At 39.2% G+C, this 27,101-nt stretch overlaps 1 protein-coding gene across 4 annotated transcripts in view; it reads left to right on the top strand.

Moving 5' to 3' along the window:
• The first annotated feature begins 6,582 nt into the window (after positions 1-6,582).
• The window catches only part of MARCHF1 (membrane associated ring-CH-type finger 1), a 225,780-nt gene continuing 205,261 nt past the window's right edge, over positions 6,583-27,101 (top strand). For 2 of the 4 annotated variants that reach the window (XM_040064198.2, XM_040064190.2), the window contains exon 1: positions 6,583-6,659. The gene's annotated coding sequence lies outside the window, so the exon portion shown is untranslated. Of the gene's footprint in view, positions 6,660-6,697; positions 6,721-27,101 lie in introns of those variants that run through there. The other 2 variants (XM_040064199.2, XM_040064194.2) reach the window with 1 other exon arrangement.

Genomic DNA, 27,101 nt, shown 5'->3' with positions numbered 1-27,101 from the left:
TTCTTACTTTTTATACATTTGTGGGTCTGGCTGTGGATTGGCTTCTGGAGTTTTCACCTCCCAGCCAAATGGCCAGACCAATGGTCAGTTACAATTGTTTTCAGGTTAGAAATATGCAAACAAAGGACAGAGAATGAAAAACAAAGGATTTGTTTCTGTTACATGTGTGAGAAAAGGCAGAAACTGCTCCTAATATTGTACAGTAGCTAAAAAGTCTGACTCCATCTTATGAACAATCAAAAGGCTTTAAAAAACTCAGAAAAACCAGGGTGACACCTATCCCCTATGCAGTAAATAATCAAGCTTACTGTTGAATCTTGTTAAACCACTGCCGCATTTATCACTGAACTTTGTTAACTCTTTGTTTTACATCAATGCATTCAGAAATCTTGATAATTAAAACTCTCCACTTACAAAAAAAAAAAAAAAAAAAAAAAAAAAAAAAAAAAAAAAGACTGACTAGACAATACACTTCAATCCTTGCATTAATTGAGGCCACTCTTCTGAATCATAGTTTAACTCTTCCCCTTAAGCTGCTAAATACGATGTAGAGGACAAACAACACTGGGCAAAAATCAGTACAGCATACTTGACATCAAGTATGTATGTATGTTTCCTTACAAGAAACCAAGACATGAAAACACTAATAGCTTTGGTAATATTTAACTCGCCCTTTCTCTCGGATCACAAGTGTTGCTCAGGAGCAGAATACTCATCCTGGATTGTCATGATAACTAATTTTTTTTTCAGTTTTGTAAAATCTGTTCATTATTATTTGCTGTTTATTTTCTTTGTGAAGAAAACACACATTAGGAATTGCATCACAGAGTGAAAGTTCACAAGATGGAAAACAGTACAAGTGTGCTTACCTCATTGTCACTGAGACACACAAAGAAATCACACGCAAACAAGAGATTTTCGCAGAGGTTCTTCTGATCCAGCTCCCAGCTGAAAGGGCGGAGAGAAGAGACCCCTTTGTTTATTCTTTTACTTTTTTTACATTTGTGGGTCTAGCAGAAGATTGGCTTTTTGGGGTTTCCAGCCCTCAGCCTCAGTGGCTAGACGAATTGTCAGTTACAATTGTTTTCAGGTTAGAAATATGCAAACAAAAGACAGAGAATGAAAAACAAAGGATTTGTTTATATTACTTCTGTGGGAAAGGTAGAAAAACTGCTCTAATATTCTACAGTAACTAAAAGATCTGACTCCATTTATGAAAATCAAAAGGCTAATAAAGAAACTCAGAAAAACCAGGGTAACACCTCATAGCACTGTTTTACCCAGTCCCTTTTTTTTTCTTTTTTTTTTTTTTTTTTTTTTTTAAATTATTATTATTTGTTTTTGGTGGCAGGCAGCTTTTTTATACCTTTTTCTTGAAATGTTCAGTGTTTTCATAGAATTGGTCATCATGAGCAAGTTACCAAAACACCATTATATTTGCAATCTGGAAATAAAAGCTCAGAGAAGAAAACACTTGGTGTAATATTTGTAATGTGAATTCTGGTAGGAGAGCAGAGAACGAACTGGCAGCAGGAACAGCCCGAGAGATAAGGAGGTCTCATACCTTCCTAAATGTGAGTAACAGATATTCCACACACTTGTTAGTGGGGAACCAGTGCAACATCACATCATGCGTAGAACATGAAGATACATAGGTCTGAGTTAAAATCGTATGAGAGGCAATTTGAAGTGCAGTGCTTATAGACACGGTGTTTCAAGGATAAAAGAGGAGGGTAGCTAGCAGGAGACATGTTATTTCACACTCATGATCCTAAATTACCAAGACAGTTTTCCTGTTAGAAAATCCTCACACATGTGGATTTATGTGTGCTGTGTTCTGGTAGTACATTAATATTCATATTGTACCTTCTTATTGAAATGCTTTCCAAATTGCTAATAAGGACACTTCAGCAGGTAACACCTTCATCTATAGAGCTACATAAGGTACAGATTTTATATTACCACAACAAAGATGACTCAGTCCTCTTCAGAGCAGACCTTGAATTACTACACATGGCAAATATTTCCTTACAGCCATATTTCCTCTAGACCTCAGTTTGAAGTGATTTATTTCACAACAAACCAATGTTTTTTGCATTTTGGCCCTTAGGCTCTCAGCAGACATTTGTAGAATGAGAGAAAACAAATGTCTGGGTTATACAAAGTTAATAAAACCAGATGCTATTAACAGCTCACTGTATATTGTATTTCATGCACTAACATGAGCACTGGTTTATATTGTTTCAAGAAGAAGGAAAAGGAAGGAGCTAGTGTTAGGATGAAACGGAAAAACATGCATAACTGGGCATAAAATTTAGAGGGCCTATTTATGAAAAAGATGATAAATTAAATCTTTGTATTAGAAACACTTTGTGTAGAGATGTCTCTACTCCAAGAAGCATTGTGAAGAAACGCATCAATCCCCCACAGGCATAGGGCTATGATGGTGATCACATACGTGAGGACAGACATCCCTTGCATAATTTGGCAAAGTAAAGCTGGCTCATTACTGATCAGTAATGAAGGTAAAAGTGAGAAACCGGAGTCATGCCTTAATATTATCATCCAGGTAATTGGACATTCCCTGTTAACATGGTGAGTTCAGGCAATGGGCAATATGCTTTTCTGTTGTTGAATGTATAGCAGGAAACATGACATGAATTTGGTAGGTTTTAATTTGGCAGGGTTTTTACTCAGAGGAGGGAAATTAACAAGGAAAGGAGCCTTTGTCTTTCCCCTGTAGAACCACCATTGCCATCCTTCATGATGTGCAATAGCTCTACCTTTCTGCCTTCTCTCTCACCTCCTTCTTCTTCTTAATACATGTAAACTCATGCAGCATGGCAAACAGCAGGCTAGGGGAGCAATCCAGTAAAGCTGGAATAAGTGGCTGGCTTCTCAGATGAGAGTTTTTGATTTAACAAATACCTTTTTTCTGATCTTGAGGATATGTATTTCTATTACTGTTTCACCGTGCTTAGCTTTTAGCCAAAGTCCAGTGAGACCTTCAACATGAACAAATGCATTTTTTATTTAATCTTGAAGAAAATCTTCAATGCAAAAGTAATTACAATGGAAAGGAGACTTCATTTTTTGAAAAGCACAAATTGAAAAGTAATGAAAATGATGAAGTTGCAAAGTTGCTGTAGATTCACTAAATGTCAGGATGACTTTTTCTCTCTTTTTCTCTCTTTTTCTCTCACTTTCTCTATCTCTCTCTCTTTTTCTCTCTTTTTCTCTCTTTTTCTCTCTGTGACTAACACACTAGTCCATTCTAAATGTTAAGCTTCAATTCCTTTTTCTGCCTGAAGGGATTAAAAGCTGTGTTTCTTATTTTAGCCTAACTACCAGGGTGCGGTCAGCACTGAGAAAGCACTAGCTTAGTCCTTCCCATTTTGAGATGTTCTCCTGGAAACTAGACTTGGTTACCAAGATAGCTGTTTTCAACTCAGTGAAACAAGGAAAAATGGGAATCAAGAGAACTTTAAATCTTTGCCTGTGGGGTAACTGCTTCACTCTCTGTGTTTTGCAGCTGGCTTTAGTCTTGCCGTATCTCTGCTGGAGGGTTTTCCCTTCATTTTCTCTCCTCCAGATTGAGCTGAGCTCCTGCCACTTTTGTGAGGACACCAGTGATTGGTGACAGCTGGAGAAGGGGGTATACATATAAACTTATAGAACATTCAGATTTGCTGGCAGTCTAATTAGTAAACAGATCTTGCTCACCACATCAGTCATATATTTATTAATGTTCATACTGGGAGGTTTGGGAACACCTGAAAGAAAAGAAGAATCACCTTTGGTCAGCACATCTTACCGAGGTGTGAACTGGCACCATACCACATTCTGTGAGTATGGCAACAACTCTCACCATGATGTTTGTTATTTTTGCACCAAGAAATTTGTTATTTTTTAAAAATGAATGGTTTTGTTGCTGTCTTTCATTTCATGAATCAAGCCTGCAAAATCTGACTCAAAATCATTACTATCTTTGGGAAAGCTAATGTCATATTTTTATGTAAATTTGAATTCTATTGCAAAAATTACAATTAGCTACTCATAACTTTTCCTACTTTAATTCCTGAATTGTATATTTTGCCTTAAATAATGTGCATACCAGGATTTAATCTTTATTTTCTTTAGCTTGCCATGTCCTCCATGTTAAATGTGGTTTTATATACTTGTTTTTAAGTTGAGAATTTGACAAATAATTTTTGTGACATGTAGCTGTAGATGTTTGTTGCTCACATAGAAAAATGTTTGTAAATACAATATTAATTTTTGACATTTGAAAGGATTAAACTAGAAAAGTTTACTCTTGTATTTAAAATCTCTGGTTCTGAACTCATAGAGCTGTTTTCAGGACCTTCTTCATCACAAACTCTTCCTCAACCTTAGTGTCTCTTTAAAACTCGAGATATACTGGCTGCAAATAGACTGCATATTGATGTCCAAATAAAAAATTCCAGGTATGGTAAGCAAAGAACGCAGACACGTTTGGTCATAATAAATTGACTCTGGTGTGTGGTTCTTGGTTCTTTTAGCCCTATGGAATCACAGCAGCTGTAGTTACAGAGTTGTTAATGTTCTTAAGATGTGAAGGAATCGAAAAATTTTGCTAGAGAAAGCTGCAGTGGCCTGTAAACAAGTGTTTCTACTGATGTTAAGTGATACAGGAACAGCAACTGCAACGTGCCTTTCCCACTGACACACCAATGCTCTGCTCTCCTGAGGCATTCACTCTGAAGAAATTGCTCTGCAATGAGAAACTGAGCTCGTCTTTTCATATTAACTTCCCTGATTTAATTGCCTTTAGTGCACATCTTTTTTCCAGTTAAACGTTACTGTTCAAATGTCAGCCTGCCCCTTGGTTTTTTTTGGTAGCAGCCTCATTATTCACTCAGTATCAATTATCTGTGTAAGTTGAAGGTGTTTTCGTCTTAAATTTTGTGTTCCACTGGACTCACAAGATCCATAGCCTTTTACTAGACCCTGGTGATTAATCCACTTACTTAGAGCAATGAGCAAAGGTTTCATACTATTGCCCCTGCCTGGGACTTCAGGATACCAGATGGGTGGAAAACTTGTGGAAGGACAGTCTTCATTTCTTCATTCCTGCATGTGTGTTCCTACCGAGCCAGTTTTATGAAAAATCATTCTGCAGATAACTTGAAACAACTTAACACCCTAATACTTTATTTGGAAGGGAGGAAGGGATGTATTTTGACATACTGAGCAGTCATGAAAGTGTGTTAAGATGGTGAGGCAAAACAGCAATAATTGAGGCTGCTTTAGTTCCATTTGCGATTTTATTTTCAGGGTAAAGTGCTGTTAGAAGCCTGAATAGGTGAAATCTCAGTAAGAAAGAAAAAAAAAAAAAGATGAATAAGGCAAGATAAAAATTGTAACAAATGAATGCACCTGTGTATAGCTGAGAATTAAGAGAATTTTTAAACTAGTGCCAGAAGGTGAGAGAATTTTGAGCAGCTTTATTTCCTTTTAATTATTTATCAGAAAAGGAGAAGAAATACATAACAAGCAGATATAACTTTAGAAAACCTCTCACGTTTTGATCTTCAGGTCATCTGCCATGACCCAGAAAAAGAGAAAGAACAGTTTAATCTGCTTGAGTGAGCTCCATAATACAGAGGTATCTGTTTAATGTTTTGATCATGATGAAGGTGATGCTTGTTTAGACACTTGCCCTTCCAGAAATACTTGATGGTCTTCAATCTTTACAGTGGACCTGTCTGGAGAAGCCTGAGGCTTGTACTACCACTCCCTCCATACTGCAGCTCAGGCTGATGTTTTCTTTAATTTCAAGATGTGTCAATTGAGCACAACTAGTTAAATATATATATATATATATATATATATATATATATAAAAAAAAGTCTGTGTGTCCTCTTTCTGCTCTTTCTATCTCTTAAGAGAGGGAGGCAATTTTTAAATCAACTTGGAATGGTTTATTCTGGTGATGAAACCTTTATGTAGATAGCAGATGTATTGTGGAAATTTGGTCTAAGCTGATTATTTAATTTTGTTTTATTTTGACACTCCCACTCTGGACCGCTGCCTCAGGACGTTAGTTTGTTAAGCTAAGACATTCAAACTCAGACTTATTTTCAAACATGAAATGAGAATCAGGGCACAACGTGGATTCTAAGCAGTGGAGATACGCGTCTTCCTGTGCCCCCTCCGGTCCCCCGGCCCATTCTCCGTGCTGAACTAAAGGCTGAGAGATGCCATTTCTGCACAGCCCTCCGAGGGGAAGGGGAGAAGCCGGGAGACCAACCCGCTTTTTAACGCGGAGAGAAATAAACATGCAAAAAATCCCCCTGCCTCCCCTAGCCCGGGGGTTCCACGCAGTGTTTCTATGCTTGCAACGAATCGATTTTTGAGGCTGTTCCACGGGGAAAGCCGGCGGCAGGGAGAGGAGCGGAGGGCAGAGGGGAGCGGAAGGCAGAGGGGAGCGCACGGCCGCCGCAACCGCTCCGCTCGCCCTGCGGCCGGGGCGGGGCGGGGCCGGGTGACGTCATGGGGCGTGGCGGGGGCGTGGCGCGGCGGCGGCGGCGCGCCGGGCGGGCGCGGGATGGGGCGGGGGGCGCGGCCGGACCCGCCGCCCCGGCAGCCGGCTCCCCGAGGCACCCGGAGCGCCGCTGGTGAGTGCGCGGGGGGCGGCGGCTCGGCTCGCTCGGCACCGCACCTGCGGGGTCCCGGCGGGTACGGGTGCTGCCTTTTTTTCTTTTTGCTCTTTTTTTTTTTTTTTTTTTTTTTTTTTTTTTTTTTTTTTTTTTTTTGTGGGGAGGAGTGCGGATGATTGGGTTCGGTTGGCGTGTTGATATTTTTTGTGTTGTTTTGGGGTTTTTCGGGGGAGAAGCGCATGAGGGCACCCGCGCGGGCAGGCGCCGCTGCCGCCGTCCCCTCGGCCGGTGCCGGGTGCGGGCACAGGGTGAATGTTGCCGTCGGCTCCGTCGGGCCGGCGCTTGGACGGCAGCGGCCCCCGCTACCCCGGTGTCTCAGGGACGATTTCACACCTCCCTTCACTTAACGCCACCCTAAATGTCGCTTTAACCATCAGGGGTTTCCGTGTGAGCGCGGTACGTCGCGACGAGAGGGAACCCAGGTTAAAATACCCTGGCGTGGGAACGCAGGCGAACTTGGCCTTTGTAAACATGTTTTAAGTAATTTTTTTTTTAGTTGATGCTCTGTGTGGATAGAAGGATAGAAGTGGAAGTGTGGAAGGTGGATAGAAGTACCAGTCCTTACAAAACGAGACCGGCAAAGCTGTGGAAATGTGAAGTTGTTCAGGTTCCCATTGAACTGCTGCCGGCGTATCTTGCTGAGACTATCTGGACGAGGTTCCTCCTAATCTGACAGTTCTCACTTTTCCTCTATCCCATGCATTTTGTCCAGACTTCTTGAGAGCACGAGTGTCAAATGCCTTCTATCACTTCTTCCCTGTCTTCTTTCTTGCATTTGCAAGTTGTGGCCAGGAACGAATTGAAAAGAAGGAAACACAGCCTTATACTTTAAAGCAATTTAAATTGTCTTCATTGCCTAGCAGAAAGGTAATGAACTGCCTTGTATTTCACCTTCTCAGTTTGAAATACTGCAAAGTTAATTTATCTTAGTGTGTATGGAGATGTGTAAATCTGATAGTTGCTGTTGTGTGTTTTCTTAAATCCCTGTGACAGTAGTTGAATTGAACTAAGTAGACAAACTGATGTACTACCTGAGAGAATGAGTTTATCTTGCAGAGCATTTCCTTTTTAATACTGAACAGCTAATATGTACTCTGCCACAGTACTTCATTAAAAAGTTGGGAGCTAATTAGCTCTTTCTTACAGCTAGAGTTCCCGATTTTAATTAGAGTTCCTGTCTTTAAGTTTAAACTGATTAAAGCAATGCCAAAGCCATTCTGGTTATTTTCAATGTTTGTTTAAAAAAGGGGGGGAAAAATGAGTAATTTTAAGCTCTTTGTACTACATGTTGAAAAACAAACACTTCTGTTTGGGGTTCTGTCCCAGATTCTGTTGGGTGTGGGGTGGGGGTGAGACGATAATATTTATCTTGTATTAGAGCGAGGAAATTAACTAACTAATGGCAGTGAAACTCACGTGTTTGTTATTCAAGGGTTATTGGCTTCAATGGGAAAATCACAGTTTGAGAAGGAAAACTAGAATGTGTTGACTAACAAAGACCTGAATAAAGTGGATCACCTGTGAGCGCTCAGGTGAATTTCGCAGTGCTCAAACCCTGTACAGGGGTCTGTTTGGCGACAGTGATGGTGATTCCTGTAGTGGTGAAAACTCTGCTGCCGTCTAATATTATTGACCAAAAGTCTCATCCAAACATACATAAAGCTGTCATGGTGGTTAAATATTACCCTCCATTATGTCCTTTGTTAATCTCATGTGTATACTTCAGACTTCATTCTGCTGAAGAACAGCTACTTGCATTAGACTTAAAAAAAAAAAAAAAGGGAAGGGAATCTACGCCTCATTCATGGGTACCCTGCTATATTTAAAACAACATTTCAAATCCTGTTAGGGGTTTGAGAGATTTGCAAATTGATAATTCCCGAGGGAGTTGTTATGCTGATAAGACTTACAGTGTCTTTATTCTGAATATTTCACAGTGCTCTTGATACTCTTTATGGGAAGAGTTTAATGTTTGTTGCACACTGCCAAGCGCTTGTGACAAGATTTAGAATGGGTGCTTTAAAGTACAGAAAATAAAGTTCTGGAAGATACACAGCTAAATGAATGACATCCTTTTAAAGTGCACAGATAAGACAAACTAGCAGTGCTTGAAACTCTCCTGTAGACTGACAGCTGACCTTGACTTTAACTCCATGAACTTGTTTGCTTTCAGTATTTGACCAAGTCAGCACTGTGATAATACTCATGCTATGACAGAAAGTTCTCTTGTCTTTTCTGACATTTAAAGGATATTGCTGTTATTATTATTTCATAGGAACTGAATTCTGTGCAAAAAAGCTTCTTTGCAAAACCTTTGGTGTTAATTTGCCATCACTAGATATTTGCATTTAAGGTACTTGACTGTCCTGGTGTCAGGTATGCTGCCACTGAAACCTATATAGTCCAATCTCTAAGTAATTGTGACTAATTTCTCCATACTATGATTTTCCATGTGTTTGTTAACAGAGCTCATGAAGTAACATGATGCCAGCATGGATAATAAGGTAAACCATTGTCTGTGTTTTTATATTTGATGTGGGATGTTGATATGTGGCTGCTGCAATTATTAATATTCTCAGAATAATTGTCTGACTTAGACAACTGGCTTTTCTCTTATTTGGGAAGCAAGCTTACATACTAGGAATACCTATGTGCAAAAATTAAAGCATTTAATAGATATCTAGAAGAGTTCACTGGCTAGACAGTTGTCCATACTACGTAAGACGGAAATGCCCCAAACATGTACTGTTACATGGAAGTATGGAATGACTTGGGTTGGAAGGGATCTTATGGATCATCTAGTTTAAAACCCTCTGCCATGGTGAGGGACATCATGGGAACTGGAAGTGTCTCTTAAGTCTGTGGAGTCTTACTGGAATGGTGCAGTTAGGAGTAGATACATCTGCTGGCAGTCTTTTCCTAAGCCATATGCATTTCCTTGTAATTTTGGTCCTCTTCTCCTTTTTCATTTCTCTCTGGCTTCTGCTGCCACAACCGTGCTGCTGCCAGATGCCTGTTTGCTGTTTTTGCTGCCTATTTGCATTGTTGCCTTGCCCCTTCTAGTTTTTCAGTTTTGATTTTGTTTGGGTTTTTTTTGTATATATGTAATACATTTCTTAATCCAGTAGATGTGCTAATTGTGTCCCTGCCCATGGCATGGGGATGGAACTAGAGGATCCATGTCCCTTCCAACCTAACTCATTCTGTGAATCAGTGTAGCATACAAGACAATGAAATTATATGCTTTGACTTGGAAAAAAAAAATACGATCCTTTAAGAGAAACATCTTGTTACATGAAATTAAATCCAGAACAGTCTCATCATCTTAATAGCAGTGCAAATTCAAATAATTATTTAATAGAGGAACTTAAACCTTTAATGTGATGAGAATAACCTTGTTAATTATCAGGGTTAATGAGGTGCATTTCTTTAAAGTGAACAGAGTGATCAGAGGCCAGCAAAAAGCATCTCTCTTCTGCTGGGTAGTATTTTTCCAATTCATTGGTAATTGAAAAGGGGATTTTGTTTCAGGCAAGTGTGTGATAATACAGCAATTTATATCAGATTCTTCAGGAAAGAGGGATAAACACCTATTTGAAAAGTAGACTTAATGATACAGTTAAAGCAATAATGAGTAGTAAGCTAACTTTAAGTTGTTTTCTGTGCCATTTTGAAGGTCCGATGCCTTCCCCCCCAATTCATTGGCAACGAGGCATACAGTGAAACTTAAATCTCATAGATTAGAGTTTTATGATTTGAAAGTAGTAGGGAGTTTGATAATATTGCATTATTCAGTGGAATTTCACTGCTCCTTTGGGTATTTCCATATGGCTTATAACTTTTCTTCTATGGAATGATTTTTGGGATTCAGAGGCATTAAAGCTGCTTTGGGTGGTTGTACTGCCACAGTGCTGTCCTGTTGGTTTTAGGACAGGTGTACAAGATAGGTCTTGTACTGTATTGTGAGAGGCTTTTGCAGTGCTGAGGGGTGGATGGCTGTAAAGTTAATTTCAGTCTAGGTGACTGTTGAAAAACAAAGTTTCTAATTTTATGGTGAAGATGATACTGTATTTATGGCTCTTTTATAATCTTATAAAATTAATGTTTTTTTCATAGGGAGTGTGGTTTTCAAGGTGTTGAAAGCTTTTTTGTACTTGTGTTTAGGGAGAGTTCTAATGTTCCTGCCTGGATTTTATCCCATTAATTTGTCCCTTACCAGATTTCTTCACAAGAATGGCTTCCAGAATCGACCCATCTCTACCTGTCCCTCTGGCATGTGACCATGTCTGCTTTGGGACAGTGGTGGGAAGTACAGTGCAGTGGGGAACCTCAGCTTGTTAGCTGCTACCCTGTACTGGCTTGGCTGAACCCTTTATGCTTTGGGGAGAGGTAGAATTTCACAACAGAAATGAAATGCAGAAATGTAGAAATGCACAACTGGGTGCATTTTTGCAAAGGCAAACTGCATGGTATCAAGTTGACTTTGTTTCATTGGTAGTGGCATGGTTGTGCTTTGTAGACAAAGAATGGTAGTCCAAACCCTCCGATTGCAGTAGAATTAAAAATATAACTTAAGTCTGGTAGGTCACGAAGGGTATGACATACTGGGAATGTTTCTACAGTTGCCCACAAGCAACTGAAATCCAAGCTTTATCTATTTGTACCTGCAAGTTGGCTTTCAGGTCGACAAAATTAAATATCAAAAGTGATTTCTGCAAAAATGTTATGTTCAATTTGTATTAAAATGGTGGGCAATGTACTTTAAAAACTACTTTAGAACACTGAAAAGTTGAAGTACTTCTAATCTATTTGTCAGGTGAGTTTCACAGTCTGAAAACCAGAGACTTGTTTCACTTGTGATTTGGAACACCATTCATCCTTGCCTGTTGATTTTCATTGCAAAATTAAGTTATTTAAACAAGGTAGTGGTCACTAACTGATTTCCTGTAAGGCTTTCTGTTTTTCTTGTAGGATCAGTTTCTCTATTTTTTTTTTTTTTAAGTCTTTAGAAGTATTACAGTTTGTTGCTCCCTTGTACTACATTATATTTTTTACTTCACACTGTGTTACATGGCTGTAGGAGGGAAATGCTGCTGAAGGGAAATGGCACCATGGTTCTACAGGAACTTGTGGAAATGCGATCATTGTGGCATTGTATGGTTAGGTCTGCCAGTGAGGAAGTGCAGGGGGCAGCTTCTGTGCGTGTCAGACTTGTTTTGGTTGTGCTGGGTCATTGAGTGAAAATGTTTTTGAGATCAGCAGCTTACTAATCGCAGTTTTCCAGTTTCTGCCTGTTAACGCTCTAAAGCCAAGAAGACATTCCAAACAAAAACACAATGAGAGAAAGCCAGGCCATCTTTGCTGTCATGGGAGCAGCTTCCTTGGCCCCCATGGAGTGTGTTTATGCTGTGATGACTGTGGGTCTCTTAGAAGATAGTTTTCTCTCTCCCTTCCCCAAGGTCGTCTTCTCTGAAGTCTTTTCCAGAAGGAAAAAAGAAGTACCGATGATGTTAAGGAACAAAGGGACTTGTTTAGCATGGAGGAAAAGTTCAAAGCGGACACCAATTATTAATGCATTGCTTCAGAACTGAAACTGATGTAACATGAGCCAAGTTAAATACATACCTAACCTGAGGGACAAAATTTTGGCATGAGGTAAAGTCATAATAAAGTAGGGACTATCATAAGACGTCTAGTGAGTGGGAAAGTGAACTTCCAGAGCTGTCTTCTGGCAGGACAGGTGTGTGCATGTGTTACATGCTTTCTAAAATGTCCTCATTATCAGAAGCAGAGGGAGGGTCAGCCCTTGATCTCTTCTCTTTGGTGACCTGAAGGAATGGCATACGGCTGTGTTGAGGTGATTAGGGTTGGATATTAGGAAAAGATTTTTTTACCCAGAGGGTAGTTGGACGTGGACACTGGAATAGACTTCCTAGGAAAGCACACATAGCACCAAGCCTGCCAGTGCTCTCAGGCACATGGTGTGACTCTTGGGGTGTCCTGTGTAGAGACAGAAGTGGGACTTGATGATCCCTTCCTACTCAGGCTGTTCTATGATTCTATGTGGTCAAAGTTCTGTTTGTTGTAAGACATTGTAGGACTTAACAAGTGTGATAAAAAGAGACTGTGAGAATAACATGGCATGCGCCATTAATCCTGGTGTACTGCTGGAAGCCATCAGTGAGTACCCTTTTCTGTGGCAAAAGGACGCGGGGTGAGCTGCAGATCTCTGATTTTCAGGGTTGGCTAAGTACAGAGGCAGCCATCAACTGGAGTAAGGAAATAAGGAAAAATCCTTGCTCAGAGGTAGGCTGAAGAGTGAAAGTCCTGCATGCTAGCACAAAGCAGTGTGTAACAGGATGAAATCTAATCATGCTTCCCTGGTCACCATAAGAAAGGGATGATTATGGTTCCCAAGGGGAGACCTTGTACTTCAACATTTCTGATGTGTGAAACTGGTATTGGGCTGTGAGACCCATCCTTCCCGTGTAATCTGTGAACGCAGACCCGTTGCCCTCCTGGCCCATGGTGAATAGTGGGCTGCTTTACCTCATTGCTGCTTTAGGCTCAGGGGGTCTGTGCTGCTTCTGTGGAAAGAAACCTAAAGCATGACTTCTGAGTGCTAACTTCAAAAGATGTCCCCTATCTCCTCACAGTGGTGTGATCTATTTAAGGTCTGTCTGCCAAGTGCAGCCAAGCACAGGTCAGCTAATGCGACTGAGTTGTTTCTCTGGTGAGTACTAATAATTTCAGTGTCTTGTAGAAAATTTATTTATGTAATGACAGTATCAAATTGTCCTTGTCTGTGCTAGCTCTCTGTGTGGGTAAATGGCCATTAAAGAGACAGCTGATAGATACGGGTTTTTGTGGAGACAAATGCTTTTCCATAAAGTTGATAAACATAACTCTAGAGGATTGGAAATGTTTACTGTGAAATTTCCTTGTTTGTGTAGTACCTCATCAAACAGTAACATCAGTGCCTTAGGTTAGTGGAAATCCTGACAGATGATATGAGGTGTTGGCTGGAAGATGACATACCTGCAAAAAGGCCAAATTAAATTCCCCTCCACATGCTTCTCAAATGCTGGTCTTCACAGCCAGTGGGATGCTGGGAGGAAGAGGCCGACTATCCACAGGAGGCAAAATGCATCAAAAAGATAAAAGTTCTTTCATAAACTCTTGCTAGAGTGAACAACTGAATTCAACTCTGCCATTTTATAAGGATATGCTGAAGTTGGTGAGGTGGGCAACTTGAGGTAGAGCAAAGCTTAAGAAATTAAATTCTATGAAATTATGTTCTTTTGCAACCCCACAGAAGGGAGGAGAAGACAGGATATAGAAAAACGGAGTGTTTTCTTGGTAAGTTTGTTACATGAATAGTTCCTTGCGCTTTGTGAGTAACTTTTTTTCCAATTTTTTTGTGCCTTTTGGGCAGCATTCGTAGTAATAGTCTGCTGATTCTATTCTGTCCTCCTGTGAAAAAATCCTAATGCAAACGCTGTTCAGTCTGTAAGTGTTTGAAAATAGCTGTGTTTTATTTAACTATGAACAAGAAGACTTCAAATGCATGTGTTTTGCTTTGAAAGAGAATAGAAGGCAATGTTAAAAAGGATGAGTTTTGGCAAGTGGAAAGAATGCTGAAAAGAAGTGACAGAATGTGTAAGGGGCAGTTTTTATCCCTACTGAAAGGGTGATTGAGGAATTTACAGAGGAAAGGATAAAAAAAGAAATGTGGAGGGGAAAACAGAGGTATGGTTTTGGGGAATGGAAAAAGGTCTAAGCAAGCTAAAGGAAAACAAACTGCTAAGATCTGTGCCAGTATAGAGTAGAAGTGAAAAGGAGGAGAGAAAATATTTATAAGAGAAGATTGATGCAATTGGGTGAAATGACCAGAGTGGAAAAAGGAAGAGAATCAAGATAAGGAATGAAGAATGATGATCACCATGTGTGGAACAGGGAAAGAAAATCTTGTTTTAAACATGTGCTGTGTTTAAATTTTCAAAACCCTTTTCTTCCCTTGTGCTAGGGGAAAATACCCTCTGCAGCCTGAGAGGGGTGACTGCCACAGGTCCATGCCCCAGCTCCAGCCAGCAGCCAGGCAGAACACATGGTCCCAGTACACTCACACAGTGAATGTGCCCCCACACCTGCTCCATGTGCTGCACTGCAGACAGGTGTTCCCATGGCCCGGCTCAAGCTGACACTTTCAGTCACTCGCCCCAATCTCTCTGGTGGTTGACAATCAGGACTTGCTGCACTCAGACCCCTGTGCACCCATGCAGAATGAGCAGAGCCACTCACCCAGAAAAGAGCTGGAAAGGGTTTAATAAGCATATAGGGCAGACTAAGCTGATCAGGGCAGTGCACAACTAGTGAACCACCCGCCGGAAGATTTTCAATATTGGCCCTTTTTATCCACTTACTCCTCTGTTACCTCATGCTTGTTCTTTCTCAAATCCTGTAAATCCATTCCTGCCTTTGGTTTCCCCTATGAACATCTCATAGCAAGTCCTGTGCAATCCCTAAATGCCCCTCCCTTACATCCCATAGTATGTCCCACACCTGTGAGCACTCGTGATGGGTTTCAAAACTGAACAGTGTGATTGAGGTCCTGCTTGGGACTGCCCCAAGAAGAGTCTGGATGGGGCCTCCCTCCCCTCAAGTCTCTTAATTTGTGTCCCTGCCTTTTTCCATACTTTTCTGTCCCCTAATTTGTGTCATTCTGCAACCCTGTGGTCCTCTGGCCTCACAGAGAGAGCCCCTTAATGGGCTGATTGCTCCTGTGGTGGGCCTGGAAGAAGACGGGCAAGGCATGATTTGTACTTCCCACTTGCCACTGTCTCTCTGTGCTTCATTGTTGGGGTGCAAATGACCTTTTATCATATAGTCTCAACCATATAAAACTGTCTTCGTTTGCTATGGGAATTTTAAAGGGTATAATTGTGATGAAAATTCTTTGTTAAATAACATGTAGGAGTGAAAAAGAGGTAATTGCTATAGAGCACATGCTTCTTGCCTCCTTGTTTGGCTTTGTGCTGTGGAACAGTAAGTGTAATGTATGACTTGTGAAATCTGGTCAAGTTGGGTTTTTGTTTTAAGACTTGAAAGGGTACATCGTTCAGCTGAAGGACTAGTCAGTAGCAATAAGCTACAGCACAGGTTACAACACTACTTAAACATCTGCGAGGAATCCAGGTAATGGTAATTGTTACAAAACAAAAACTGAGGGAGTGCTTTTGATTGCCTGTGGTGATGTTGTACCTAATGGAATAGAACTAATTTTTTTCTCGGAATTGCCACCAGCGTTTCTGTATATGCCTTTCAGAACTTAGATGACTTCTAAAGGCTGTAACCACTATAATTACTTCTTTTTAAACCACGATTAAACATATGTGTGTTCTGAAAAGCTGCCATTAAGACACACTTGAATTCATGAAAGAATGATTGTGTTCGTCATTGCAACCAGATTTTTCAGTGCCTTGGGACTGAAGACAGGATTGTGCACAGAGAAACTGTCAAGCTGAGTTAGACACTGCGAAGTATTTTGGGGACAGGAGAACAAAGTTCATCAAAGATGTTTCCAAGAGTGGGAATGGGAAACACTAAAAGTCTAGGTTTGTATAAAGACTTCATTGAGTGCCATGTTTTACAGCAAGTGATTCCAGTTGCCTACAGGAGAAGGAATAGAAGTATGGAAATGGAAATTAATGTGGAACTTGAATGCAATGTGAAGTGAGGTATCTAGCTAATTAGGCATTAACAGGGCAGTGTGCTTTTTTTTTTTAAGGGGCAAAAACTAATCCAAGGAACTGCAGGATTACCGTTTTGACGTCAGTGTTAATCAAGTTCTTAAACTGCTTTTGTAGGAAGGGATATTTCTGTGCATAATGGTAAAAGAATATTAGAAAAAGGCATTAGGAATTTACCGAGGAGAGTGGTACTATAAAGAAATGTGACAGATCAAAGGCCACTTTGCCTCCGCTGTGCTTTTATAGCTGTTTTTGTAGCTAAACTCTAAATAAGATACATTTTGTTTTTAAGAAACAAAACATACTGTCAAGCTTTTTTGACTTGTATCATGTCATTATTTGAAAGCTTGACTTCCTTGGCAAGAAGAATTTTGTAGAGTAAGTACTCTGTAAGTGTGTGGGGATAATCACAAGGAACAAATTACCTAGAATAACACAATGCTGATAGCAGAGGAAATAACCATGTTGGCTGTGTATAAATTTATTCTAGAAATTAGAGTAGGGTTTCTAATCAATAGAATAGCCTCCGAGTTGAAGGAATTTTGTATCAAAGACTCTGAAGAAGGTTCCATAAAGTTCATGAGATGTCTGTCAGAGTAAGGAACTAAATTTGTGGAGCAAGGGAACTATTTTCAGTATTATTTTCCCAAAATAAAGTTCAGAAAAAGTGAACACACAAATAACATAAAAGTATGTTTGGCAGTAGGTGTGTCTCCCTGTCCATGGTGGTATGGAGAAAGGTTTTTCAAACAGAAGCAACCAGTTTCAAGAACTGAAACAGGGTGAAAACAATTTGAAGATAGCAGCGTTTTCCCTCGACAGGTGATTTCAACATGTAGAAATCTTAAATTGCTAAAAAAGCTAGAAAGGAGTTTTCTTGTCTAAAAGTTCTGAGATGAAATGATAGTTAAAGAATGTGATGTGATAAATTATGAATGCCCTTCTTTTAGCCTAGTAATCTATTTCAAGTCAGCTCTTCTTGATATATGACATTGGTCATTGTTACTTACACCTTTTGCTGGGCTTTAAACTCCCTGTGTGATGTCTGCCAGTCTTTTGAGTAGAAATTTTTGAAGGTTTCAGCAAGGTTAGAGAGCTGAGCTGGCGGGCAGAAGATAACTGTCAAATGCTTTTGCAAACTCACAGGCACTGATGCTTCAGTATAGGGGCCTTGAAATAAAATAGATTGATTCTTGTCCAAGGAATGAGTTTCTCCCCTTCCTCAGAAGATTTATTTGCTTGTGGAAAATAGTAGACCTCAAAACCACCTGTTTTTATGCTAGGAAGACGTAGACTTTATTGGCTAAATCCTCTGTAACATTTGATGGCTGGGCCGAAAGAGGATTACTCTGAAATCACAAATGTGAGTCACTCAGGCAGTGGGAGATGAGGGTGTGAGCAGCTGAGCTGACACTGCCTGCTGCCCAGGAGCTCTGGGAGAGAAAGCTACTTAGAAGTAAGAGTCTGAGAAAGTGAAACAAGGAGGAGAAAATGATAGGGAAGAAACCTGAAGAGATGAATGCTTGAAATATGAGAAGTCAGATTGTATGATGGGGAGGTGATATTCAGAGTCTAGGCTAGAAAAGTAACGTGCTAGAAAATAAAATAAGAATTAATCTGGTAGGACATGATTCAGATGAGGATACTAACGAGAGAGGATGACAAGGAGCTAATTAAGAAGAACAACACTGCTTCTGAGATTTGAGATGTGAAGGCAGACAGGCAGGTGTGCCCAGCTGAAGCCAGGTTGAGGTGTTAGTGTGACAACAGTGTAGACAAAATGTCCAATTGATTTGAGTTCTTGATCACAGGGTTAGTAGCACCTTGGGGCTGTTACCTACTTTGGCTATTTCAGCAGTTAGTCTGCAGGTTTCTTTGGTGTGTGTGACAATGTATTATAGCTGCATATAATACCTTTTTCTGTACTTTTCTGTCCTCTTTCTGTAGAACCATTGCTCAAAATTCTGATGTACTGGGGATAAATCAGAGCTGTATGACATTTTTATCTGTACAGCTCTAACCTCATTTTATAGTGCGTGCTGAATATACAATGGGAGAAAAGTGTTTTTTGTAGTTAGGCAGCTAAATGTTACCCTGGAGATACGGCTTATATGGCTTATGGCTTCTTTACCCACAAACGTCCTGTTTGAAGCTGGAGCTATTTTTTTAATAGATTTTTTTTTATTTTTAATTTTTTTTATTTGCAGATGTGTATTTTTGTTGGTCAATCTCCCCTTTTCTGGGTACCCAATCTGGAAATCAGGATCTAATCTGTAGAAGAATTAGATGATTGCTTCTGAAGTCAAAGGACATTTAGTGCTTGATTATTTTAGAGACTGTACCTCTGCCTGCTAGTGTCTGGAGAGATTTCTGAGCCAGGTATCCTGTCCATATTTAGCAATGATGTTATATTATAATAACCTTCTGGTTTAGCAGGTTCATAAAAGAGAATTCTGCTCTCACTTGTAATAATTTAGCCTCAGACCTATCTTCCTACTTAAATATTACTGGGTAGTAGTGCAAAACTTACTCAAGTTCCCTTTCTGCTTTACTTTGTGGTGTTGTGGTCTGTGTAGACCTGCAGCTATACGAGTTTTGTTTTTATTCCCATGAAACAGTTATTCCAGTGCTGGAAGTTTGTCCATGCTTTACTGCTGTATTGGCTGTGCAGTTCCATAATGGTGCTTCATGCTTTACAGTGGCTGTAATTCCTTGTGCAAGCGTCGCAGTTCTTGCTGTATCACTTTAAATGCACAGCAAGAATGCAAGTGCTTTACTAGAAATTGAAAAAATAATCTATTTTTTTTTTCTCCAGATATTACTTTTCCATTTCACCTTTGGTTAAGTAAGAATTGAAGCCTATTTTGGATCTCTAAATTGCAGCTATATGCCTCACTATCTCTACAATAATACTGTTGAAGTGCAGAAAACTTTGTTATTGCAAGCCCAGTGAATTACACTCTTCTGTGCTGGCAAACTAGTAAGAATTGTGACAGGCCATGTTGCTTTTTAGGCTAATAATAGGATAGTTTCTTTATTTTATGAAGGAACAAATAAAATAAGAGACATCTGAGAACATGATCATTAAAATTCTCTGAGGCAAAGGTTTACTTTCTCAATGTTAAAAAAACAAAAAAGGGAATAAAAATGCTGTTCAAAGTATAATTAATATCCTGTTTGTTATTTGCATCTTAGGATGATTTAAATCACTTGCCAGTAAATCAAACAGATGATGGCTTGCAAAATCGTCAGAGAAAGCAGGCAACTTCTGGTAGTGTTTAAGTGATAATATTCTGGGAGAGCAAGAGTTAAGCTGATGGGATCTCCCTCAAGTTCACAGAAATTCAAACAGAGTGACTGTTAACTTCCCAACAGCTAAAAGTTGCTCATGGTTAAGACCTTTTACCTTTATTGCTTTGCAACGCAAAGAGGTAAATAATCTTTTGTGATGACAAAATATGTTATAGAAATAAATTAATTTATGGTAAGTGTTGGGGAAAAACATATCCTATACTTTCTTAAGCTACTTATAAAGTAATTTTTTAAGGGAAGATTTTTGAAAATAATTGAATAAGATTATAAGAAAGAGAATATAGGGATAATGTGAGCTTATTTGCCTAGGCTATAAGATGATGGGATGAAACAAAATGTATCTTCCCTAATCAGGCACATTTAACTTAGAATTCATGTTCTTTTTTCCCTTTGATATTACCAACCCCCCCCCGCCACAACTGCAATTACTCACATCTCGTGCATCTTCCACCGCCCCCCCACCTTTGGTAGAATGATTTCTGCAGCATGTGTTGCATAAAATAGTGTTAAGCAATGCTTATTATAAGCCAGGAAGCTTAATGAAATATTTACACGAACACTTAACTAACAGACATAACTTTTAAGATTTAACGGACCACCTGCTCAGCAACTGAAATAGAGCAATGCTGTTTTCAAAACTAGTTAGTTATTCATGGCCAAGGAAACATCCTGGGTAGAGCTCCCTGAAAGCTGCTTTCTCATCCCATTAATTCTTCTAAGACTTAAAAAAAAACCCAACCAAACAACAAACCTCAGAAAAACTTGACAAATCATAAGGCTTGCAGAGAAAAAAGAGTGGAGATAGGGAAGAGAAGAAAGAGGAACAGAAACTGGTGAAGAAATGCAGTTTAGAGTTTTAACATCCAAGAGTGCATTCTCTTAACAAGGTCAAATCTCTCAGATCTCTACCTTATTTTAATAACTGGCTAGTTTAACACATCCTTCTCCCCATGTATCAGAGCTGTCTGTGTTCTTCCTTCAGTCCAGAAACTATATAATGCTCTGTTACTGTAAGCGTTACTTAATTTGTTGGTTCTTTTTCGCAGGCCTGATTAGATAAAACACAGCTAGTGCCAATTCTGGAGCAGTTGGTGTGTACTTGTCTATGCAGCTGCCTTTTGTGTACTGGAGAGGCATGTGCTAAACTGAAGTAAATCTCAGCCATTGCTGTGATCAGAAATATCACTGGTTTAACTGCTGGAATTTTTCTCCCAGCTGTAGAAATCTAGGAGTAGACAGGCCTATCAAAATATTTGTGACTATATCTGTTCCAGCAAGGACTTTATCTGAGGGAAATAAATGCATCTCTCAAGTATAAAAACAGATAGCATTTAAATGTAACATTTTGCCTTGCAGGGGTGAGGGTTCCTTGTCTGATACAGTTGCTACGCTTCCATTTTTGCATTTTTAATGGTTATCAAGTTTGTTCAGTCTGTGACAGTGGTATAACCTATCCTCTGTGCTTGTGTCTAGAATGAGATGAGATATGTGGAGTTGCAAATCAATGCTGTTTCCACAGCTTTCCCACGACACCTATTTCTTTATAAGTTCACCTGCTCAGACAGGCAGTGAGGAGAAGACTGCAGAGGAGCTTCAAAATCAGAATAGGCATATGAGTTGAAAGAATCCAAAGAATTAAATATTCAGATATACACCCTTGACAAATTTACTGTTAAGCAGTAAAGCAGTAGGTGTGGGATTACAAACAAACCTACACGTTCTTATCTTCACTTGCACTAGGCACTTCAGTTGTGAATATGAACATAAGTTTTTTTTTTTTTTTTTTCTGGAAAAATGAGAGTAGTTGTTCTCAACTAGACCCGAGAGGGTTGGTCTTTCTCATAGGCAAGAAACATAACTTCCTGGCAGATCAATTTTTTTTAATGCTGAATCAACAAAGAACATGTTTTCCATTTTTTTCAATTAGGTGACAGTTATTCCTTCTGTCATATAGCTACTATTTCACTACCACATATAATCGAAATTATATGATAGTAGTCACAACTGGGGCAAGGGTGTTATACTCCCCAGGAGCATACAAGTCTCAGTCAGTGTTATAAGTGGTTACTCTTTCTCTTGGTGGACAAATACAGCATCCTCACCAAACACCTATCTTAGCTTTGAGTCTGGAATAAACGGGCACAAGCACCATGCTTCTTAGAGGATATGATTTGAATGTTTGCTGCCTTGAGCTTCATGATGCTAGAAAGTGAATATTTTGCCGCAGCTCTCATTATTACAATGTTTAGCAGGGTTTGGTTTTGACAGTGTTAAAGTCGAACTAAGTGACTGCTTATTTTTGGCGTAATGTTGAGACTGTTAGAAATCAAGCCGTTTTCTCTGGCTTTCAATCCACATTTTAAGCTTAGGCTTTATGTTTTGTCCTATGACAAATGTTGTAAGGATTGCAGAGCTGCCAGGTACTGCAAATACTTGGAAATAACAGAGACCATTTCGGGTTGCAAAACATTTGACAATTGCGAGCATTTCTATCTGGAAATACTGCTTCATTGTCATTAGGGAATATTCTGTAACAAACAGAATGCCTTGAATAGTTTTATGTTTAGGTTGGAAATTGATTGACATCATCCCTTCTGAAGAAAGTAATTACAAACAGTTAACAAAACTTTTTTGAAAGGCCTAATTAGAGGTAGTGGTCTAATGCGCTTTCTGCACATCAGCTTTCTGCACATTTATTTGCTTATGAGAGGATTTTGGAATCAATTTGATGTTCATTGAGACTTACCTACTTTTGCCTCCATTCTCTATTTCATCTTTCTCCAGTTACTTTGGCTTAGAAAATGTCTTTCTTCATAATAGGTCCTGTTTCCTAATTTTGTTAGTTTATATACTGTATAGTAGAGAACTGTATTTGTTGAGGACTTTAGTTCTAAGTGGAAAGCATTAAGTGTGAAGCTTCTTAACTGTTGGAGGTATGTGCAGTTGATAAACAGTTGTTGCACAAATGCCAAAACCATTTTCTTTGGGGAAGAGAATTCCCTACCTTCATATCTGTATTGGTATTGTGGAAAGTTCTGAGCATATGGTGTGCTCTCTGGTCCATGGCCAAAATCAAGACAGAGGAGACAAATGCTCGCTCTAAAGGCATGTAGTAAAAGTATTATGAGGAAAAATTTTCCTTTATGAGGAAAAATGTAAGCTGTTATCCGTAAAGATGCTGTATGTTGGTATTTAATTATCCCTTGGAAACCTTCCTATATGGTACCTTCTCATTATGAAAGATTAAAACCTATGATTTATGGGATAATGGGGAATGGTCTTTGCAGATGGACATTTGGAAAATAGAATTTAAACAAATCTGCCCAGGACACCCCCAAGAATCACACCATGTACCTGAGAGCATTGTGCAGATAATTTTGATGCTCATTGGCTTTTGGCTTTTTTGCTGTGATTTCCAGGAATGACAGTTGTGGCTGTTTGTGATGACTGGGCTTAACTTTGTTCACCTTTTCTAGAGAGCTGTGATAGAAATATTAGGGTTCATGTGAACGAAGTAGAAATAGTGTCTATAACCACCAGAAACAGCAGAAGGGTTAAAAGAAAGATCTGTGATTACGAGGAGCAGCTCTCTGGTCCATGGCCAAAATCAAGACAGAGGAGACAAATGCTCGCTCTAAAGGCATGTAGTAAAAGTATTATGAGGAAAAATTTTCCTTTATGAGGAAAAATGTAAGCTGTTATCCGTAAAGATGCTGTATGTTGGTATTTAATTATCCCTTGGAAACCTTCCTATATGGTACCTTCTCATTATGAAAGATTAAAACCTATGATTTATGGGATAATGGGGAATGGTCTTTGCAGATGGACATTTGGAAAATAGAATTTAAACAAATCTGCCCAGGACACCCCCAAGAATCACACCATGTACCTGAGAGCATTGTGCAGATAATTTTGATGCTCATTGGCTTTTGGCTTTTTTGCTGTGATTTCCAGGAATGACAGTTGTGGCTGTTTGTGATGACTGGGCTTAACTTTGTTCACCTTTTCTAGAGAGCTGTGATAGAAATATTAGGGTTCATGTGAACGAAGTAGAAATAGTGTCTATAACCACCAGAAACAGCAGAAGGGTTAAAAGAAAGATCTGTGATTACGAGGAGCAGCTCTTCAAGAGTGCAGCTCAGAGGACACCATTGTCAGGGGTAAGATTGAGGATGCTTATGTCAAGACTGGGATGCCTGCTGTCTGATAGAGCAGATGATTTGTCAGTGAAAGCTTATTATGTGTACCAATACTTTTCCTACTTGTGCTACAAATTAAGGAAAACAGCCTGGCTTTAGATTTATGGAGACAGAGATAAGTAAGGTTCTAGTGTGGAGGACCACCCCACAATGCCTCCTAAAAGTTATGAAGGTCTGTCCAAGAAAAAATCATTGCCAGTTGAGAAGGAACCTCTCTATTCTTTCAACAGAAGAAAGCCAGTCCTACAATAGTGAGGACTTGATAGCTGGTGCCTCATGTCCTTTTTGTCACATACAGGTGGTCCTGGCAAGATCACTTGGTCAGATGCGTCACTTGTGTGTAGGTGAATTTGAGATTGGGAGTGAATGAAATCTCTGGAAGGATGAGCATGAGCGGGATGTTTTCAAATTAATATCTTCCCCCTTTTTAAGATCTGATATAGATTTTTGCTACAGTAGCTTTCCCTATTACCAGTTTCATGCTGACATGAACCCGGTGTCCAGCTATAGACTAACACCCTTCAATTTCATTGTCAACATGGGAACTGTTGGTAGTGTTAGAAGGTCTCAAAGGAGGAGAGATGTCTTGAACTAACTTACAATTTAGAAAAATCTTCTTTATCACCAGAGTGGTAAAACTTAAACCATAAATGAAGAATGGGTCAGAGGGGAAGAAAAAAGACTGGACAGTGTTTATTACTAAATATCATGTATTAATTAGAGATTTTATTTTTAATATAAATAATTTTTATTTTTATCACATCTATCTCAACATTATCAATAATAGTAAATTAATAAAAATTAATTTTAGTACAAGCATTTTTGAATGGGTATACAGGATCTCTAAAGGTACCAGAATCTTTTGATGTCATTAAGAAACCTTGGGAGTGCAGGAGGCAGTTTGACCTTTTTTTATCCTTGGCTATTTCAGCACTGATGTGTGGCATTATCACTGTCGGGTTTCCTTTTTTCTTGAAAGGTGTGTTATCACTGCTGTTACCTTCAGGGGAGATAATAAGTAGAAAATACTGAGAACAAATAGGAGGCAGCAAGAGGAAACTATTTTTATAGAGTTGAGGCAGTTATGCCTCATACAAGCTTGGTAGGCAAGAGGTATTTTGCCAAGAGCCAGGAGAATAGCCACGTGACATGTGCTATAATTTTGGGAACTACCTTTTCAGACTGAGAAATGTAGGCATCAAGATAAACATTTGTAGTTCTGCTCTTGAACATGGATTATGTTTGGTGTATGTCAGAGCGTATGCAGCAAACCAGTGAGAAAGACTGTGTAGGGGACAGACAGGCTTAACTGCCTAGCAGTTTAGGTTGTTCGTAGGATGGACTGCAGTTTACATGTTGTTTGGTTTGCATCTTTTTTTAATGGTCAGTAGACTGTAACATCTTACGTTTTATGCCTGGAACCATGTTGTTTTCCAGGGCCTTGTATGTAGTGTAATTAACTCCCTGGGGTGAAGGGGGGGAAAATCTTGGACGTGCTACTTGATAAGAGGTATGCAGACCTGTAGGGAGAGTAGAAGGAGAAACAGCAAAATACCTGATTGGTTCCGTGTGTCCCTACATCTTTGCTAGGGAAGAACAATACTTATGAAACAAACCTCTAAACTTCCCTTACCTTGTTCTCTTGGAAGCCTTTAAAATAATGATGATGTTTTGTTTTGGAAAAAAAAAAAAATCATTATTCATTAGACTTCATGGATAATGATACTGGGTTACTCAGTGTTTTTTAAGATGTCTTTTCCTACATGTTTATGTAGCAAACCTGTGGCTTGTTCTGTGTGCTCTTTTTGAAGTTGTGCAACTGGAGGCTGTACAGTAATTTCACTATATTAATACTTTTTTGGATTTTATTTAGTATAGAGAAAGTTTAGATTTCTTATTTTCTAGGGAGGTGTACTGCTAAATCAGTGAGCTGGGAGTAGCAAGAGAATAATGCCTTATTTCATGCTTGTAGCAGTGGTGTCTCAATGAAAGCCTTGTCTTTAATTTGCCTCTTGAAAGACATGGTGTGTTAGAAGCCTTGACCTTTGACTTAAACCTAGGACTAAAATCTGTATAATGAAAAAGCTGTCAGAAATGAAAGGTTATACAAAATGTGATGAATTTTTGAACTCCTCCAGAACGAGTACTCTAATTCCCCGCCGATTTGCCTAGCCAAAGCAGCATTGCTGTCACTGTTTGCTGAACACCATTATACTTCACTCATCATCTCCATGCAAATATAGGAAAATCTAAGCAGAATATGGAAACAGTCCAGCCTAAACAAACTGTGTATCCGATTCCTTAGGAAATATGTCAAATTGGGTCAAAAATTTTATCAGCCTGAATCAATTCAGTAATAGCTGACCTTGGCCGTATGATTTTACTTCCTGTTTCTTAGCAACGGGAAACTTTTCTGCAGGATGGTTGTTTAATATCCTAATCTGTTTTAGAAGCTTTTATACCTAAAGAGGAACAGATGGTCTAAGGAGATGTTATTTGTAGCAATCGAGATAGGGAATATCTATGGATTCTATTTTCCCCTCATTTTATTGTCCTGCACATATAATTATGTAGTATTTCTTTGATGGCTGCAAAACAACTTTTAGGATCAAAGAATAAAAGAAAGTCTTCAGATCCTACAGGTTTGGGTTTTTTGGTGCATGATGCAGGAAAGCATCATGCATAAAAATATGTTTGCTCTTACATCTGTGTATTTCTAATACAAAGTGAGAGAATTTCCATAACTATGTTCTCTAAGTGTTGAATTGTACCTGAATGAGGGAAGAAAGCACTATCTACAATGCGATTTTGTTCACTGGCATTTGCTTATTTTCTCACTCTTAAAATCTATCATGTGAATTGGCTTCCTTTCTTCTTTTTGATAGATTCCAAAGGTTCTTTCTATTTCAGTGTGAAAAATCTTTTTCAAAAGGTTACTTCTATGTGACTTAGTGTTCACATGAATATGATGAATATGATGAATCTGTAGCTTTCAAACACTTATGTTTGGGCTATTAAGGGCCCAATGGAGAAATAACCTGGTTTGTTTTTCCGTGGTGTCAAATTTCTTACTTCCAAAGAAGCAGGTTGCATGCTTGTAGGAGATGGGACAATCTTGATATTTTCTACATTAATTTAAA

The sequence above is a fragment of the Hirundo rustica genome, chromosome 5, assembly GCF_015227805.2.
Source record: "Hirundo rustica isolate bHirRus1 chromosome 5, bHirRus1.pri.v3, whole genome shotgun sequence".
In the NCBI taxonomy this organism is placed as follows: domain Eukaryota; kingdom Metazoa; phylum Chordata; class Aves; order Passeriformes; family Hirundinidae; genus Hirundo; species Hirundo rustica.
The sequence above is the reverse complement of the archived record's forward strand: the minus strand, read 5'-3'. Positions and strand labels throughout refer to the sequence as shown.